Genomic DNA, 16,687 nt, shown 5'->3' with positions numbered 1-16,687 from the left:
GAACCGCGCCTTTGGGCCCACGCGGGACTGCCGGCAGTAGTGGTGAATCACATCTGTGTCCTACCACTCTGGGCAAAAAGCGTTAGGAGCCGGTGCGGTCCTTTGAGTCTGTAATACTTGTCTGCCATTTGTGGGCAGAGCCTCTACAAATCTGCACATTTGCTCGGCCTTACTCACATCTAGAAACGTGAACAGATCGAGCTCGGTCTGCTTTAGAACCCACGCTGTCTATCCTGCCGAAACCGCCCTCCTCTCTCCTGATGGGTCCGGGGGAATGAACGAGATGATGCACCTCTGTGTGTTGTGAAGGAGACGCATTAATTCATTGCAGTTCTGAGTCACGGCCCTGCTCTGAGGTTTTCTTTATTCTGGTTTCGTGCCATTTGAGGGCCAACACTGCTAGGCACGTGCAGAAAGCACGGTATTTCCTGCCTCCCAGGAGTTCCAAGAAAACAGAACATTTTTAGAGGCTTAGCAAACATTCTGTGCTTGGGTGTTTTCCTGTTAACATAGTTTCTAAAATTAGTCTTCTGTGGGGAGCTCCATAAGTGTTTCTGGGCTGACTAACGTAAGACCAGCAGATCAGGTAATTGATGTAACCCCCTCATTCATACTATGTAGCACGTGATCTCACACAGGAAAACTGGCAGCATGTGCAGAGCAACCGGCTGGCACGTAGGATCGGGCGGGGCGGTGAGTTTGGGGTGTGTGTCTCCGGTGCCTGCTGTAACCTGCACTCGTTTATATAACTCATGTGTAACATCTAAACTCTGAGCAGGAGCTTGACACTGCAGCTTTGAATGCTGTCCAGTCGCAACCTGAAGAGGGAGTTGTTTTCTAATGCAGCTCTGCCCACACCTCACAACAGGGAGGGGCGGCACCCTGACGCCTCCGCCCAGAGCAGCAGTGCAGCAGGCGGCCTGGGTTTATGGGGTGCTGAATTTGCCTGGGGCTTTTCAATACTACAGACAAAGTATGCAGAGGTTCACCGTCTTCCCACAGAAACACTGAGTTAGCTCGTAAAAGCAAAACAACCAGATAGGATCTATGAGATTAAAAAGCTCCCTTTGATTTGCATACTAAGTTGAGGAGATAAACACTGATGCCCATCCCTGCTGACAGTGTGGAGCCTGGGGTGAGGACCAGGCCAGCTGGCAGGCATTGTCTGAGCCAGGACCCCTTGTTATTGGAGGGCTGATCACGGGTCCTGGGGGTGAATGCAGCATCCGGCGAGGTTTCTGAGTTAGTGCCGTAGCAGGTTCTCATCCAGGGTGGACAGGTGTACAGAAGGAATGTGAAATGCTCGGGCATGGGCATCAGGATGAAGGAGGTAGACAGAGACCAAAGGAGCACATTTTTTAAGACAAGGAGAAAATTGCTGAAGTTGCTTTACTGAGGAGGGGCAGAGTGGAGGAGTGTTTTTCCTACAGGTGCTGGGGGTAGATGCATACTTAACTGTCAGTAACGATAGTCTTTATACATGACAGAGCTCTATATTACATGTATAGAATATATTATGTGTGTGCATATATTACATGTATGTAGCTGCATAGCACAGGTATATATATTACACATATACAATATATATAACATGCATATCTCTATATATTCTAGATATAGATGCTATATTATATGCATGTGCCCATATATTACAGGTACAGATGCTATATTACATACGTGTATCTGTATATTGCAGATATATATGATATATTACGTGTATACAATATATATTACGTGCATATATCTATATATTACAGGTATAAATGCTATTATTACATAACATGCATCTATATATTACAGGTATATATGATATATTACATGTATACAATATACATTACACGCACATATCTATATATTACAGGTATAAATGCTATTATTACATACATGCATCAATATATTATGGACATAGGGTATATTACACATATACTATATATTACATGCACATATCTATATATTACAGGTATAAATGCTAAAATACATGCATGTATCTATAGTACATGTATGTATTTATACATTATGGGTATATATAATATATTACATGCATCTATATATTACATGTATGTATATCACATGTGTACCTACATATTGCATGGATGTATCTGCACATTACAGGCATATGTAATATATTACACACATATAATACATATTACAAGTATGTGTCTATATGTTACCCACAAATAATATATGCATTACATGTGTGTATCCATCTACATTAGCTCATACGTGTGTGTTGTGTAAAATTTAAAAGACTCAAAATGAGATCAAGTAAGTTAGTCTCTATGCCCTTCCTTGCCTCCCAGATGTCCAACTTCCCTCCCAGAAGGTGAGTTACAAGGCCAGTTGCTCAGCTCCTCCTTTCTTGTTCTAACTGATTAGCCTCCCCAAGCCCAAAGATACCTGCTCAGAAACTGTTCAGCCTCTGTATTTAGCTGGCTGGTTAAATTTAACCTTACTGACCTGTATTTCAAAGCCTCGACGCTTTTTCTGTTGTCCTTTACTCTCCTTTTCTCCCTAACAGGCTTCCTGTGTCTCCCCGCTGCATGAACGTGTCCCCATTTCCTAGATGTCACCCCCCCCTTTTCATTTTCTGGTCTGAGATCTCTGCTTCCTTGAGATTGAGGTCAGACCTCGTTTCTTCCGACTGCTCTACTACTCCCCTGATTTCCTTCTCGTCTGAACTCCTAGGCATCTACGAAAGGGGTGATTTGAGCTCCGTTTTCAGCATTCCCAAGTGATGCAAAAATATATTAAATAAGATATTATGCTGCATTATTTTGGCAGTAACTATATAAATCCAAAGAGGCAAAAAGGTTAGCTCAAAGGTCTCAGATGTTACAATGAGAAGTTTGTCTTTCATTAATGAAAACAATATCACCGTGCCAAATCTTTCAAAATGAGGTCCCTGGGGAAAGAGGGTGTGATGGGGAAGAGCTGCAAACCACTGACGTGCACATTAGTGCTGAGATATGCTCAGATGGGGTTGAGAGCGTGACCTTACCAGCAGGCAGATGGGGCATGATGGGGTGTGCCCTCTCCGTGTGACTTTGGGCGTCTGTGTGGTCTTCCGGAGCCTCGTTTCTCCACAGCAGCCACTGTGCAGCAAATGCTGACGTTATGTGTTGTTGTTGTTGTTGTTGTTGTACTGCTGTGTATGCTTTGTCCAACCCTGGGCAGCAGAAGAGCTACCCTGCACGCCCTCCCGCTGCAGAGGTCCACAATCCAATCCCTGGAACCTCTGGGTATCGAGGGGACTTTGCAGTGTGATGGAACCAAGGATCTTAAAATAGGGAGATTGTCCTGGATTATCCAGGTGGCCTGGGGTTATCCCGAAGGTTCTTACAAAATGGAAGAGGAAGGCAGAAGATTCAGGAAAGGAGACGAGAGGCAGTCAGTGTTGGAGTCAGACTGATTGATGTGGGAAGGAGTCAACCTGCTCTTGCAGCTTTGACGGAAGAGGGGGCCCCAAGCCAACGAATACAGTGGCCTCTAGAAAGAAGCTGGGAAAAGTGAGGAAATGACCCTCCTTTGGAGCCTCCAGAAAGGAATGCAGCCCGGCCAGCTGGCTACACCCTGCTTTTACCAGTGAAACTGGCTCAGACTTTTGACCTCTGGAGGACAGATTTGTGTTGTCTTAAGCCGCTGAATTAGGGTAATTTATAAAATGTCAGAAGATCAGCTTTGTATAGCTGACAGTGTCCAGAATAGTGTTGGATGAAAACAGACCCATAATTGGGCATCCTGAGGCTTCCAGCAGAGGCGTAGCAACTTGTAACACACCTTCCTAGTGGAGACAGGAAACCAGACCTGGCCACAAGCCAGCTCCCTTCCTGACGGTGGATTTCCATTAGAGTACACGTTAGAAACACTGGGGAGATTCTGGCTGTCGCTGCCAGGTACATATCCTCACTGGCAAGAAGTCCATGCCCAGCCCCGCCAGTTCCCCTCGGTGTCCCTGCGTCCTGCAGTTACAGCTGTTCCGAAGGCCCCGGGGCCTCCTCTGTGTGGACCACACAGCGTGTTCTGCACACATCACCCTACCTCATCCTCACAGAATTCCTAGGGTGGGAAAAAGAAATTGGCCTTGTTTTTCAAACTTCACGTCATGAATCTCCGTGGATCTTGAAATCAGTTTGGCGGGGAGTGACCAGCAGTTTTAGCGTAAAATACAATAGAAAATACCAGGGCGCTGCATGAAGTAAGAGTAAGTAGTCTCTTAAAATTCTGGGGTCAGTTTTTAGATGTGGTGTGTCCTGGGTTGTGCTGTAGGACATCAGTCTTGCTAGGAGTCCTAGTAACAAATACTTCTTACATATGTGGGTTAGATTTAAAACTGTAGAACCCACCGGCGAAGTGGCTGAGTCCAGGCTCCAGGACAGGGCTACCTGGGTGTAACCCCGGCTTTGTCTTACCGGCTCTATGATCCTGAGTTGGTCGCTCACACCCTCTGTCCTGCCCTCACCTCCTAGGGTCCATCTCCAAGACCTTTTGGAGGACCGAATGGGTCAATCCAGTGAAGCTCTGTGAACGGCGCCCCAGCAAGGGGCACTCAGCCCACGTCACTTCCCCACTGTTACTGGGTAGGAAGGGGCAGGACCTGGGACCCCTGCTGTCTTATAAAGGCCGGTCTTGAGGGTGAAGTCCAAGGCAATTTCATGCTGTTACGTGTCCCCTCCAGACAAACAACAACAAACAAGTTTCCCTCTACAGTAAGCAAGTTGTAACCACGGAGGTGGTGGGTTGGTGGGGGGAGCCTCATCTTGTCAGGAGGTGGGCCTGTGTGGCCCGTGTCTTGTCTGACAGAGGACACAGGGTCAGCGAGTGTTCTGCTCTGAGTTTCAAGAGGAGGACGTGTGGAAGGCCCCGCTGGTGTGACAGAGAACAGACTGGTGTTGCTCAGGCCTTCACCGTGAGGCCTGCAGCCAAAGGGAATGGCGTCAAGGAAACATCCTGCATGTGTCTGGGGGTACGGGGGAGGCTGCTTTCTAAAAGCCTAGGAGGTGACTGGGGGGCTGCTTTTGTTCTTGTGGCTTGTTTTTATCTTTTGTTTTCTCCTGCTCTGTGTCTTCCCTCTGCTCTAGCGGGCAAGTCAGGTGTTCTGTGAGCATCTTAGGAAGGGTCCCGACCCTACCTGCTGTTAAGTGCTTTCAGTGGTGACGGAAATATTTGCTTTCATAGGCTCTGAAAATGTAAGAATTTAAGGAGTTATGACTCTCTTAAGTTAGGTAAGTCTTAATTGATAAAACTAATCCGAGCCTTTAAACCATTGATTTTAATATTCAGCCAATATCCAATTTAAAGTAAATTCCATACCACCGCTGATCTGATGGACTATAGAGTGGTTTTGTTGCTTTTAAAAAGTAAGGTAGCACTCTAATAAAATAAGTCCATTTAAAATGAAAAGTTTTAATGATAAAAATGTTGGAATTCGAGGATACCCAGTAAATAATATCTTCCTTCTTTTCTTGAACTTGGAGCCAAGTGAGAGGTGAACTCAGTAGTCCGCTGTGCCTGCCGAGCGCACGCACGTGGCCTGAGTGCAGACACAGTGGACACCTCACTCTGAACAGATCACCAGCGGAGCCCCCACACCGCTGTACTGCCAGCCTCTCAGGAGGGGCCACCCCCACCACCTGGGAGAGGGCAGGGGTCTGTTAACTTAGTACTGAGTGTCTATTCCTGAGTGCTCTGGGAGCCAGCATCTGGGTAGGTGCTAGAGACACAGTCTTGAGGGGAAGACGAGTCCTGGCTCCTTACTGGAGTTTGTGGCACTTGGGGTGGGGGTAGGGGTGTCACAGCCCATTGAGACAATAAAGAAACGCACGTGTCCAGTGGACAGACCGGCTCTGAAAAGACTGAGAAAGGGCCTGTGAGCTGTCTCAGTTTCTTGTCCTAATTCAATTGTCAGATAATTCCTGGGAAAGAGCCTGTGACAGAGGGAGAGATGCAAGAAATATTAGGATCGTCCCTTTAAGTCAACATGAGGCAAAGGAATGAAGGTTTCCTCCCAATAAAAGGTCGTGTTTGTACATAAAAATTCAACAGATATGGGTGATGTAATGGTGAAAGCCTTTTGCAATTCTCTTTCCACCTCCACAAGATAGCCGTTAACTTTCTGTGTTAAGGTCAATAATTACCCAATCAACAGCAAGATATTTTTCTGTGAACATAAACTGACATGCTATTCATATTTAGCCATTTAAAATAGTTGGTAGGCATAAACATGGAAAAACAGAGTAGAAAAAAGATAAAAAACAAAGGTATCCTTATTAAATACAACTGTTGTTTAGTTGTCAAATAGTATATTATTTTCCTTGATTTCCATTTTTCTTTCTAATCTCTGGGGAGAAAGAAAACCCAAACACATTTATTTTTTTGCATCTACAGTGATTCTGGATCTTAAAAAGTCTTGAGTGTTTTCCGTATTAAGTACCTGCTATTCACCAGACAACATGTAAGGTACTGGAAATGGAAAGATTAATAAACGCTCAGTAAGAATTGACATCTGCGTTGTCCGTGCTCCCAAGAAAAGTGCTTTCAGGGTGCGGGAACCCTGGGGCTCAGGGCGGGTGGTGTGGGTGATCTGTGCACACAGCCGAGTGCAGGGCTGGTGACAGCTGGGTGACACTGACAGATCAGGTGCTGAGTGAGTTCCTCCACCAAGGAGGAGGCGGGCCAGGGCAGAGGACAAAGGACCGCAGCCTTCGCCCCCTGCCCACCCGCTTCAAGTTCTGTCCTGAGGATTTTCTGTCCCCACCCAGCGGTCCCTCATCCCACCTCTGTCTCTACTTTCTTATTCTAACTCATCCTTGTATGTCCTTCATTCTGGTACCTTTTCTTAAGTTTCTTCCTACTGCAATAAAGATTCCTCTATATCTAAAACAGTGAAATAAATATTGCCCCACTGACTTTGGTGTTGAGAGGAAATTATATACGTGTATATCTTTACAGGACAAGATCTCTCATTACTTGTGTTTCGGTTAACCGTCCAGTGCCCAGGAGGGAACCAGCCCGTGCTCGCGGCTCCTGCCAACTTCTCTCCGGTGACCTGTGGCCCCGGGGCCTCTCTCTCGGTGGGTAGGACCTGCGGCCCCACCTGTTCTTACTGGAGCGGAACATTTTCGGGTGATTCACACGTGATGAAGCCTGAGAATCCCTGCTAGAGGACAGAAACCTGCGCTTCTCTGTGAGGTGGCTGTCAGTGCAGAGTCTCATCAGCAGATGCCGGAAGTTAGTCATCAGGACCGAACTGAAGGCTATCCTGGTGGCTTCAAAGTTTGTGTCATGTGGTGCCATCTAAGACGGTGACTTAGACACGAGGGACTGTGGAGGGTGGAGAGGTGCAGGCTGCTGGGGGCCGTGGACACTGACACTCCTGTCAGCGTGACAAACGGCCCTGTGTTTCCTAGTCTCCCCGTGGGTGCCTGACCAGCTGGAGAAGCTGGACGTGCTTAACCAGTTCAGTCCTGACAGTCAGGTTCCCAGAAGATGAGCCGGCCGCCCGGCCCTCCCGCCATCGGCCCGAAAGGAGCTGGCGGGAGTCCAGCATTCTTGGGGTGCCTTTGTGAGTCACACCTGAGTCCCACGCCACCTTCACATACAGGCTCCCAGAGGGAGGGAATCTGGAGATGGAAAGCCTGCGTGACTGAGTATACGTGCCGGCTTTTAGGAGGATTCGCCTTCCTGGTACGAAGATGGTTTTCCATCACTGACTTTGATGCCACATGTGTTTTGGCCCTGACTCGGAGCGCTCTGCTCATGAAGACGCAGCAGAGCACCTGGTGCCGCAGCTCCATCACTAGGGGGCAATATGAGTGTGTCATTGGCCCCCGCTACCTCTCATGTGCCAAGGGCCACAGCGCAGGCCAGTGGGCCTTGTTCCGAAGAACCTAACTGAAAGGTTATGACTGGAGTCCTTAAGGAAATGCTCTGCTCTTTTAGAAAGGGGACTTGCTCAAAATATATCCCATGGAAAACACAGAAGGGGCTAGGAATGCAGACAGTTTGCAATAACTTTCCAGAATTTTGTGAAGACCAGATGGTCATACTCTTTAGAGGGAACCTGCATGTCCTGGTCGGGAATCCTTTGGTTGGCAATGGGGTGAGGATCTGCCCCATGCCTGGGCTTCTGTCTCCCGCCCGAGTCACTGCTCACCATGGCCGCCACCCTCTGGCCCTCAGGAGGTGTCAACATGCCATCCTATCATTAGAACCCGGCCTAGCCGGGGCACACAGCCGTCCTGAGCTGACCACAGCGCAGCTCAGGGGTCACAGCAGAGACTTACAACGCAGGGAATGACAAGCACTCCCTAGCTGAGGCTTGCTGTGCAGGGAAGACCACACCTGTCCTCCCCTAATGGGACAGGGGACAGGAGCACATATGGACAGGCCATTGCCTGTCCATCTTCCCAGGCTGCAGTTCCTTCCGCAGGTGGCTTGCCCCCTTCAGTCACTGTGAGTTGGAGGTGTCTGATGATTGAACTCGGCTTCTTCACAGCCTCGACCTGGGAGGCTTTATCTGGTATGTGCGAGGAGCCTCGTAAAGCTTGTGTCACGTGAGCTTTGGAAATCAACGCCAGCAGAGTTCAGTTTCTCATGACTGCTACTCTAAAAGGAAAACGTAGGAGGCTACAGATATTTAAAAAGCAAGCAGCCAACCAAACATCTAAAAAAAGAAAATCCCAAATCGAATTCCCGAATGATCTGTAAGCCAATGCTTTCAATCCTAGAGTTTCATGACGAGGGGTTTCTCAGAACACGTGTCAGCCAGACGGTATTCGCAGGTGGTGAGTTGTGATCCGTGCGGCTTTCTCCTGTCCATTTGCTCACACTTTGCTTTGTCTCCCGTGCTGTCTCCACGGGGAGCTGTCTCCACGGAGAGCTGTCTCCACGGGAGCTAGACGCAGAAACGCTGGGTGATGCAACCCTTAATTCCTTGGAGCAGTGTTCGAGGTACTTTTGGAATTAGTGTCACTCATGCCACCTTCTGGCCGTCATTAAGAAAGCACCGAAAACGAAGTTGGAAGACAGAGAGAGGACTTGAACTTGGAGCCTTGCCTTCCTAGGTTGGTTTTCCCACCCCAGCGTCAGAACTGCCTACTGCAGTGCTTCTCAGTGTGCGACCTGGGCCCAGCTGTCCCTACACAGCCAGCATCTCCGAGGACACAGGACCTGGGTTTGGAGCTAGAACTGGCCACTACTTTGTCGCTAAGGTCGAGAACCATTGGCTTAGAGACCAGAATTTTTCTGCCTCTAATTCATTATGGAGCTTAGCTGCCTCCTCTGTTCTCCCCCACTGCTGTCTCCAGCTACCAGTCCCCTCAGGGCCAATGCTTAATCGGTACTCTGCCTTAGTGTCAGGTTACAGATGTGAGCAAGGTTCTTTCTTTCTTTCTTTTTTTCTTTTTTTCTTTCTTTTTTTCTTTTTTTCTTTCTCTCTTTCTCTCTTTCTCTCTTTCTCTCTCTCTCTCTCTCTCTCTCTCTCTCTCTCTCTCTCTCTCTCTCTCTCTCTCTCTCTCTCTCTCTCTCTCTCTCTCTCTCTCTCTCTCTCTCTCTCTCCTTCTCTCTCTCTCTCTCTTTCCTTCTCTCTCTCTCTTCCTTTGAACACAGTGAATTTCTTTTTTAATTTCGTTCCTCTATTTTGGGATCCCAAGTATTGTTGGATTCTTTTACATCTCCATGAAAATCCTGTTTCAATGCCATGTTATCTAGATCATGAACAAAATATTGAATATTTTCAATTTGTTTTACAAATTTCAAAACTGTAACATTCAAATCTTCTCAGCAGCAAAAATGTGAGAGCTGTAGCATTCACATATTTATATTCTGAAGGTTCTAAATCTTCATTAAAAGAAACAACATTTGAAAAAAATATTGCATATCTATATCAGTCTATATAGCTATCTTTCTGTTTTTACCTAGTGGTTACTTGTGAGGAAAATGCAACAGCAGATTAACATTGTGTTAAACTGACCTTGACCACAATTTGTCTTACAAATTCCAAAACTGTAACTTTCAAACCCGTTAAATAGGAAAAATATGACAGCCATGTCATTCACATGTTTATAATTTGAAGGTTCTAAACCTTCATTAAACGACATAACATTTGAAAAAATACTACATCTGTCTATATATCTAATCTAATCTATCTTTACCTAGAAGTTACTCATGGGCAAAAGGAAATGCAGATAAACACCTTGGTAAAAGCAAATTGACCTTGACCACAATTTGTCTTAAAAATTCCAAAACTGTAACTCGCAAACCTTTTATATAGCAAAAAATGTGACAGCATGTCATTCACATATTTATATTTTGAAAGTTCTAAATCTTCATTAAAAGATACAACATTTGACAAAATACTACATATCTATGTATAACTATCAGCTGTATCTGTCTGTCTGTCTGTCTGTCTGTCTGTCTGTCTACCTACCTATCTACCTACCTACCTACCTACCTACCTACCTATCTTTCTCTCTTTACCTAGAAGTTACTCATGGGGAAAAAGGACATGCAGATAAACATCTTCTTATACCTAAACCGACATTGACGACAATTTGTCTTATAAATTCAAAAACTGGAACTTTCAAACCCTTTAAATAGAAAAAATATGATAGCCATGTCATTCACATATTTTGACGGTTCTAAACCTTCATTAAAAGACATCACATTTGAAAAAAATACTACATATCTGTCTATATCTATATCTAATCTGATCTAATCTGTTTACCTAGAGGTTACTCATGACAAAAAAGGAAATGTAGATAAACACCTTGTTAAAAGTAGACCGTCCTTGACAACAATGTCTTACAAATTCCAAAACTAACTTTCAAACATTTTAGATAGCACAATATGTGACAGCCATGTCATTCTCATATTTATATTTTGAATGTTCTAAACCTTTATGAAAACAAATGACATCTGAAAATGTTCTATTTTTCTGTGTTTATCTATCTACGTATCTATCTAGTATCATCTATCTATCCTTCTATCTTTACCCAGAAGTTACTCATGAAAAAAAAGGAAAAGCAGATAAACATTTTGTTAAAACTAAACTGACCTCAACCGCCCACTACTTAGCAGGCAGGCTGCTCTCTCTCTCTGTCTCTCTCTCTCTGTCTCTCTCTCTCTCTCAGTCTCTCTTTTTAAAATTATTATTTTTGTTAGTTTCAGGTGCACAGAACAATGTGATAGTTAGACATTTATCATTTATATCCCTCACACAGTGACAACCACTACCCTCTGACATTGCACACAGCCATTATGTTTCCACTGTCTGTATTCCGAATGCTGTACTCCACTTCTTGTGACTATATATATATAAAATTGTAGTTGACATTCATTATTGTCCAGCTTCAGCTTCAGGTGTACAGTGCAGTGATCAGGCATCTACACCATCTCTGAGGTGGTCTCCCTCATGAGACAAGTGTCCATCGGATACCCTACAAAATCTTTACAACATTATTGATCAGGCTGCTCTCTTCAACCCCAAGGTGAAAAGCCTGCCCCAGACCTCGCTACACGTGGGAGGAGCTGTGCGATGTGGCCTTGGAAGATGCACTGGCCTTGGTAATACTGGCAGCCCTGGCTGCGGCTCTCAACTCTGCTCCCTCTTCTTCATCTAGCAAAGCCTCCTCATACAGCTTTGAGAAGTCACTTGGGATGGTCTCGTTGAGCCTGGCCAGAATCTCCAGCTCTTTCATGTTGGTGGTCTCAGCGTGGGCTCTTGGGCCCTACAGGAACTCATAGCACGCAGGATCACTGCCGGGCAACGGGCAGGACTCCAGGTACTTGGGCTGCACCAAATCTTTGGTGATGAGTTTCCTGGCTCCCCAAAGATGGCATGGATCCTCAACATGTTCAGGGATTCCCAGACTTCCTCCTCAGTGGCATGGTAGCCCTTCAGGAAGATCACGGCCAGGATGTTTATCAGGAGACCAGTCTTTGGCACACTCTTCTTACTGTTTAGACTTCTCTCACTAGGGAGATCCAGCATGGCGAACAGGGCATAGAAGTGACTGCTGGGGTCCACTCCCTTCAACTCCAGGCCAAAGATCAGCTCCATGTGCTCAGAGACTCTCCTGAGGATCTCAGAGAAGTGTTCCTCGTACTACTTCTTGACCACTTTTAGAATTTCTGCCTGTGTGATGAGCTTGCCCATTTTATACTTTGCCGGCAGGAACTGCATCAGCATGTGTGCCTTCCTGGGCAGAGGGTCCTGGCGAGCCGAGCGAGTGCACGACGCTGCAAGGGAGGTGCCTGGCCCTCCTCACCTTGGCTCTGGGCACCTTCATCAGATCAGGAGGCCAAGCGGCTGAGGCTCCCTGAGGCTCCTGGAAAGGGCCAGGAGCAGGGCAGCTTGGGGGAGGACCCCCAGAAACAGGAGAAGAGGGGCACTCTTTTGCTGCTGTTGCAGCGGCCTGATTCCCTCGGAGACTCTCAGTCTCATCTCCAGCCTGGAGGTGTTTGCCCCAGGCGCGGACCTTACTCTTGTGACCCCGCGGCATGATGACGCAGTTCAGGCACAGCAGGCACTAGTGTGGGCAGAGCAGGGGATGCCAGCTCCTTAGGCCACCTCGTACCTTGACGCAGACAAGGCGAGACAAGGGACTCCTCTTTCTGCCACCCTACGCCACAGCTCTGGGGCGAGGCCTCACTCTCGGCAGCCTGGCTCATGAACGCTGGACTTTACACGTCTGTGTAACTCATTTCCTTCCTGCCTCACAAAGCACGTTCTCGTACCCTGTTTCACTGGTCTTCTCGCTTGCCTTTCCACAGGCATCCTTCAAAGACCACAGGACAGTTTTCTCCAATTTTAATGTACATCTCTGCCATCCCATATACGTATATGTGCATATATGAGAGGTGCATGTTAACTAGAGCAGAAAATTGAATTCTGTGATCTGGTCACACAGCAGCCTAGCCGTCTGTCCCCCCCAACCTTTCCCTAAGGAAAGAAGAAGTTGTGGGACTGTGCCTCTCTGGGATGGAGTTTATAGCATCCTGAGTCTCTCCATCTGGTCTTCAAGAGAAGTGTCTGCGGTCAACAACGAGTAAGATTCCTCGCGGGAGGGACAACTCAAGCCAGACGGGACCCCGTTGAGACCCCAATGAGCTGCTATAAGAAATAATATGAGGGAGCCTTGCCCCTCCTTCCTCTCATTCTTGTGAGAAGCTGCCACTTGCCTCTGCTACTCCCTCTTCACCTTACTGAGAGAGAGGACATTAGAGCGATTGATCCAGCTCTTTCTGCTCAGCTCAGGGCAGTTTCACCGCGAGAGACTCTCCCCCAGGGTGGTGCACACCGCACCTTAGTCATCTTGGGGCTCCATGCTTCGGCTGCTTTGGGACAAATGATTGGGCATTGAAATCATTTTTCTGAAGTGGTGTAAGAGTTTCACAGACCCTGCCTCTAGTCATGTGATGTTCATTGTTTGTAATCAATAAATACTGTCAGTGACCCGATTCGGGGCTCCAGTCTCTTGAGGCTGCGAGTCCCTTGGTCCGCTGTGATTTAACTGTAAATGAGTCTCTGTCTCTTTATTATAGTTCAACCCTCGCCGCCTGCCTCGCTTTCCCACGGCTTGTGTTGTGCAGGTCGCAACACTGCTCATTCAGCCTGTGAGTGTTATTGAGCACTTGTTGTGTAATATTATATTATATGTAATTCAATATATATGAACATACACATTAGACCTCCTCCTCCAAACGACTCAAGGTCCTAACATGTACTCTTTCTAGAGGTTCCTAGGATATAAAACCTGTTTGTACAACTTTTAAATTTGCAGTCAAGTTCTCAAAGATATTCTTCCTTACTAATGAAAAACTCCTTAAGGTTTCCTGAATGCTCCCCTGGGATTCCAGAACTCTTTCCTCAGTCTAGATTCAAAGGATCGAAGCAAATTGAAAATCAGAGTTGTCCTTGTAGGGTGATTCTCTCCCTGCGGAGAGAATTTATTTATAATAATGGAGCCTCTTATTTGTGCTAGCTTATTGTTCATTCAGCCTGCGAGTATTATTGAGCACTTGTTGTATACAAGGCAATATTCCAGGATATAGAAATCAATAAAACACAAAAATCACCTACTCCCCTGGAGTTCACATGTTAGTGGGATAAACAAAACAAAGTATAATAAGTGCTGTGGAGAAAGATAATGCAGAGGACATTGGTTGGGCTATTGGAGGGTTTGAAGTGAGAAACCAGGGCACTACTAAGCAGGTTATGCCTGAGCTAAGATCTGGAAGGGGTGAGAGACACCGGGGGAATACTGTCTCAGGGAGAAGGCGTGGTGAGTGCAAAGGCCCTGAGCAGGGAATCTGCGTGGCCTGTGCCAGGCTGGCGAGGGGCCTGATTCCTGGCCTCAGGGACGGAGGAGGCAGTCGTGGGAAATGAAATCAGATGGGGGGCTGGCTTCTGGTTCGTTGGGGCATGACAGACCATCGCATGGACTCTGGGCGGAGTGGATAGCAGCTGTTCATGGGCTTTCAGTATGGGACGGTCCTCGCGTGTTTTAAAAGGATCTTTGTGAGGAGCATACGCTCGTGTCAGTCTTTCTGCTCCCTCACCAATACTTCTGGGTCATCTTGCAGATAAAGTGCTGCAGCCAAGTACTCGTTTCAGGATCTGCTTCAGGAAAACCAACTGGGAAGTCAGGCCATTCAAAGCATCATTCAAGTGGACATTTGAAAGATAATGGTCATGTTGGGCGCATAACGTGATCTAGAAATTACAGTCCACACAGGACCAGGGGAGCGGACATGCCTGCACTTAGAGACATCTGGGACATACATGTTGAATGAATGATGCATGGGCCACACTGATCCTTAGACAGTTGTGAATTGCCATTTTGTGCCTTAGGAACTTCTTGAGGAGTCACTCCGATGCTCACTGTGTGACCTCTCTACTACACTGACCTGACAAATAAGAACGGTGAGACATCTAATGGCAGGTCGATGCCAGAAACTACTGTTAAATAGCCAAGTCAGTTCTGTTGCTTTGACTGTTATATGGCAGGAAAGGTCTGGATAGTTACTGTAGTTACTGGAAACTATCAAAGTGGAACCACATGTCACTGGGGAACCCCAGCAAAATACCCCAAGCCCACTCAAGGTGATCTCCTTACCCTTCTCTTCAAATGTGCCCGGAAAGCCTTTTCCTGGTGCAATTCCTTTCACAGGGTGCTTTAATAGAATGAGGGGGCCCTTCTGTCGCTATGCTTCTTTTGTACAGACGGGCTTTAAATAAATGAAATGTTACTATGAGTTCATTAAGAAATACATTTACAGCTTTAATATTTGTGTTCCCCTGACGCAGAAACCTAAATCGTTCCTGAAAATGAAACAAGGATGAAGGCAGTTGATTAAACGTTATCTCTAAATGAAATAGAACATTTTTATAGGGAAAGAGTTGATTAATGTTGAACAATGAAATTGGGAGGAACTGATGGAAATATTCACCAAGGAGTCACACCTGAGATGCTGAGTTTCTAAATGTGATGGCTTTTTTATCTTGATAATGAAAATTGTCATCGGGAAGATGGCCGAAGGACGTTGTTACAGCTGGTAATGAACTAAGACTTGAAACACTGGAGAGCACATTCATAAAATTGTTAGTAGAAAGGAAAGTGATCTTATTTATGTTTTATAGAAACTAATGTACATGTTACAGACAACAGATTCTGCTCCGTTATTCTAACAATTTAAGGCATATATACAGCACAAACCATTTGTTTTTAAATGGCTGAATATACCATGAAAAAGACACTTTACAGTAAAAAATGTGGTTTTATAATTTTATAACAAAAAGAATGCCATAGATCCCCAAATACGTAATTTGGTGTATGTATTTATTTTAGCAAAAGTAAAAGGCCCCCATATCCCTGACCTGTGCTGAGGTCTCTGGTAGACCAGCCCACTATGTCTAGATGTGTTTTCAACACACCATATGCAAGTAGTAGGGAGAATATTCTAGTGACATAATGGCTCACAGGAAGAGCTGCTCTGTTTCAATAAATCACCTTCAGGAGGCACTTGGGTGTGAACAGATGGGCCTGGGGCTTGGGCTGGAAGGGGAAGGCAGGGAAGGCGGGATGGCAGGGAAGGCGTGGCTGGCTTGCTGTGAGAAATGAGAGAATGCCGCAGACATTGGGCAGAGTGGGCGGGGGCAGGGCTTCCAGAAGGGTCTCCTGCTTTCCAGTGGCTGGCTCTCAGGCTAGCTGGGATGAACTGGGAGGACCCAGCAGAGACAGGATCTGACAGCTGGAGGTTAGCACTAAGTTCGATTCAACCCCACGAGGGTCATTTGGAAGCACGGCTGGGGGATAAAGCCTTTCATCATCTACATGGCTGGGTGGGGAGGGGGCTTGGGCCAACTTTTTAATTAGAGGGGTGAGCTCAGAAGGCCAGAGAACGTGGAGACAGGTGAACTGTTTACGTGCATTAGCCCTGGACAGACATTCTTTTCTTGTAGGCTGACCCTTGACTCATCTTACCAAATGGCACAGGATCAGAGCTCTGCAAGATCTTGATTTAATTAAGGCCGGGAAAATGCCATTAGTGGTGATTATGTTACATGTGCGTGTGACTGAAACGAGACACTCCTTCCTGGGACCTCGCGTATCTGATGTAGTGCTTCAGAAATGGGCTGGGACAGTGATACAGCATCACGCTCACACCCACATTTCCCAGTCGGGCC

General features: G+C 46.4%; 1 pseudogene across 1 annotated transcript; it reads right to left on the bottom strand.

Annotated features, from left to right (window-relative positions):
- Positions 1–6,951: 6,951 nt before the first annotated feature.
- Positions 6,952–13,512, bottom strand: LOC308506991 (melanoma-associated antigen B1-like; annotated as a pseudogene). Its single transcript has one exon. The product of its transcript is annotated as a melanoma-associated antigen B1-like (transcript).
- Between the last annotated feature and the right edge of the window lie 3,175 nt (positions 13,513–16,687).

The sequence above is a fragment of the Rhinolophus hipposideros genome (genome assembly GCF_964194185.1).
Source record: "Rhinolophus hipposideros genome assembly, chromosome: 13".
Lineage (NCBI taxonomy): Eukaryota > Metazoa > Chordata > Mammalia > Chiroptera > Rhinolophidae > Rhinolophus > Rhinolophus hipposideros.
The sequence above is the reverse complement of the archived record's forward strand: the minus strand, read 5'-3'. Positions and strand labels throughout refer to the sequence as shown.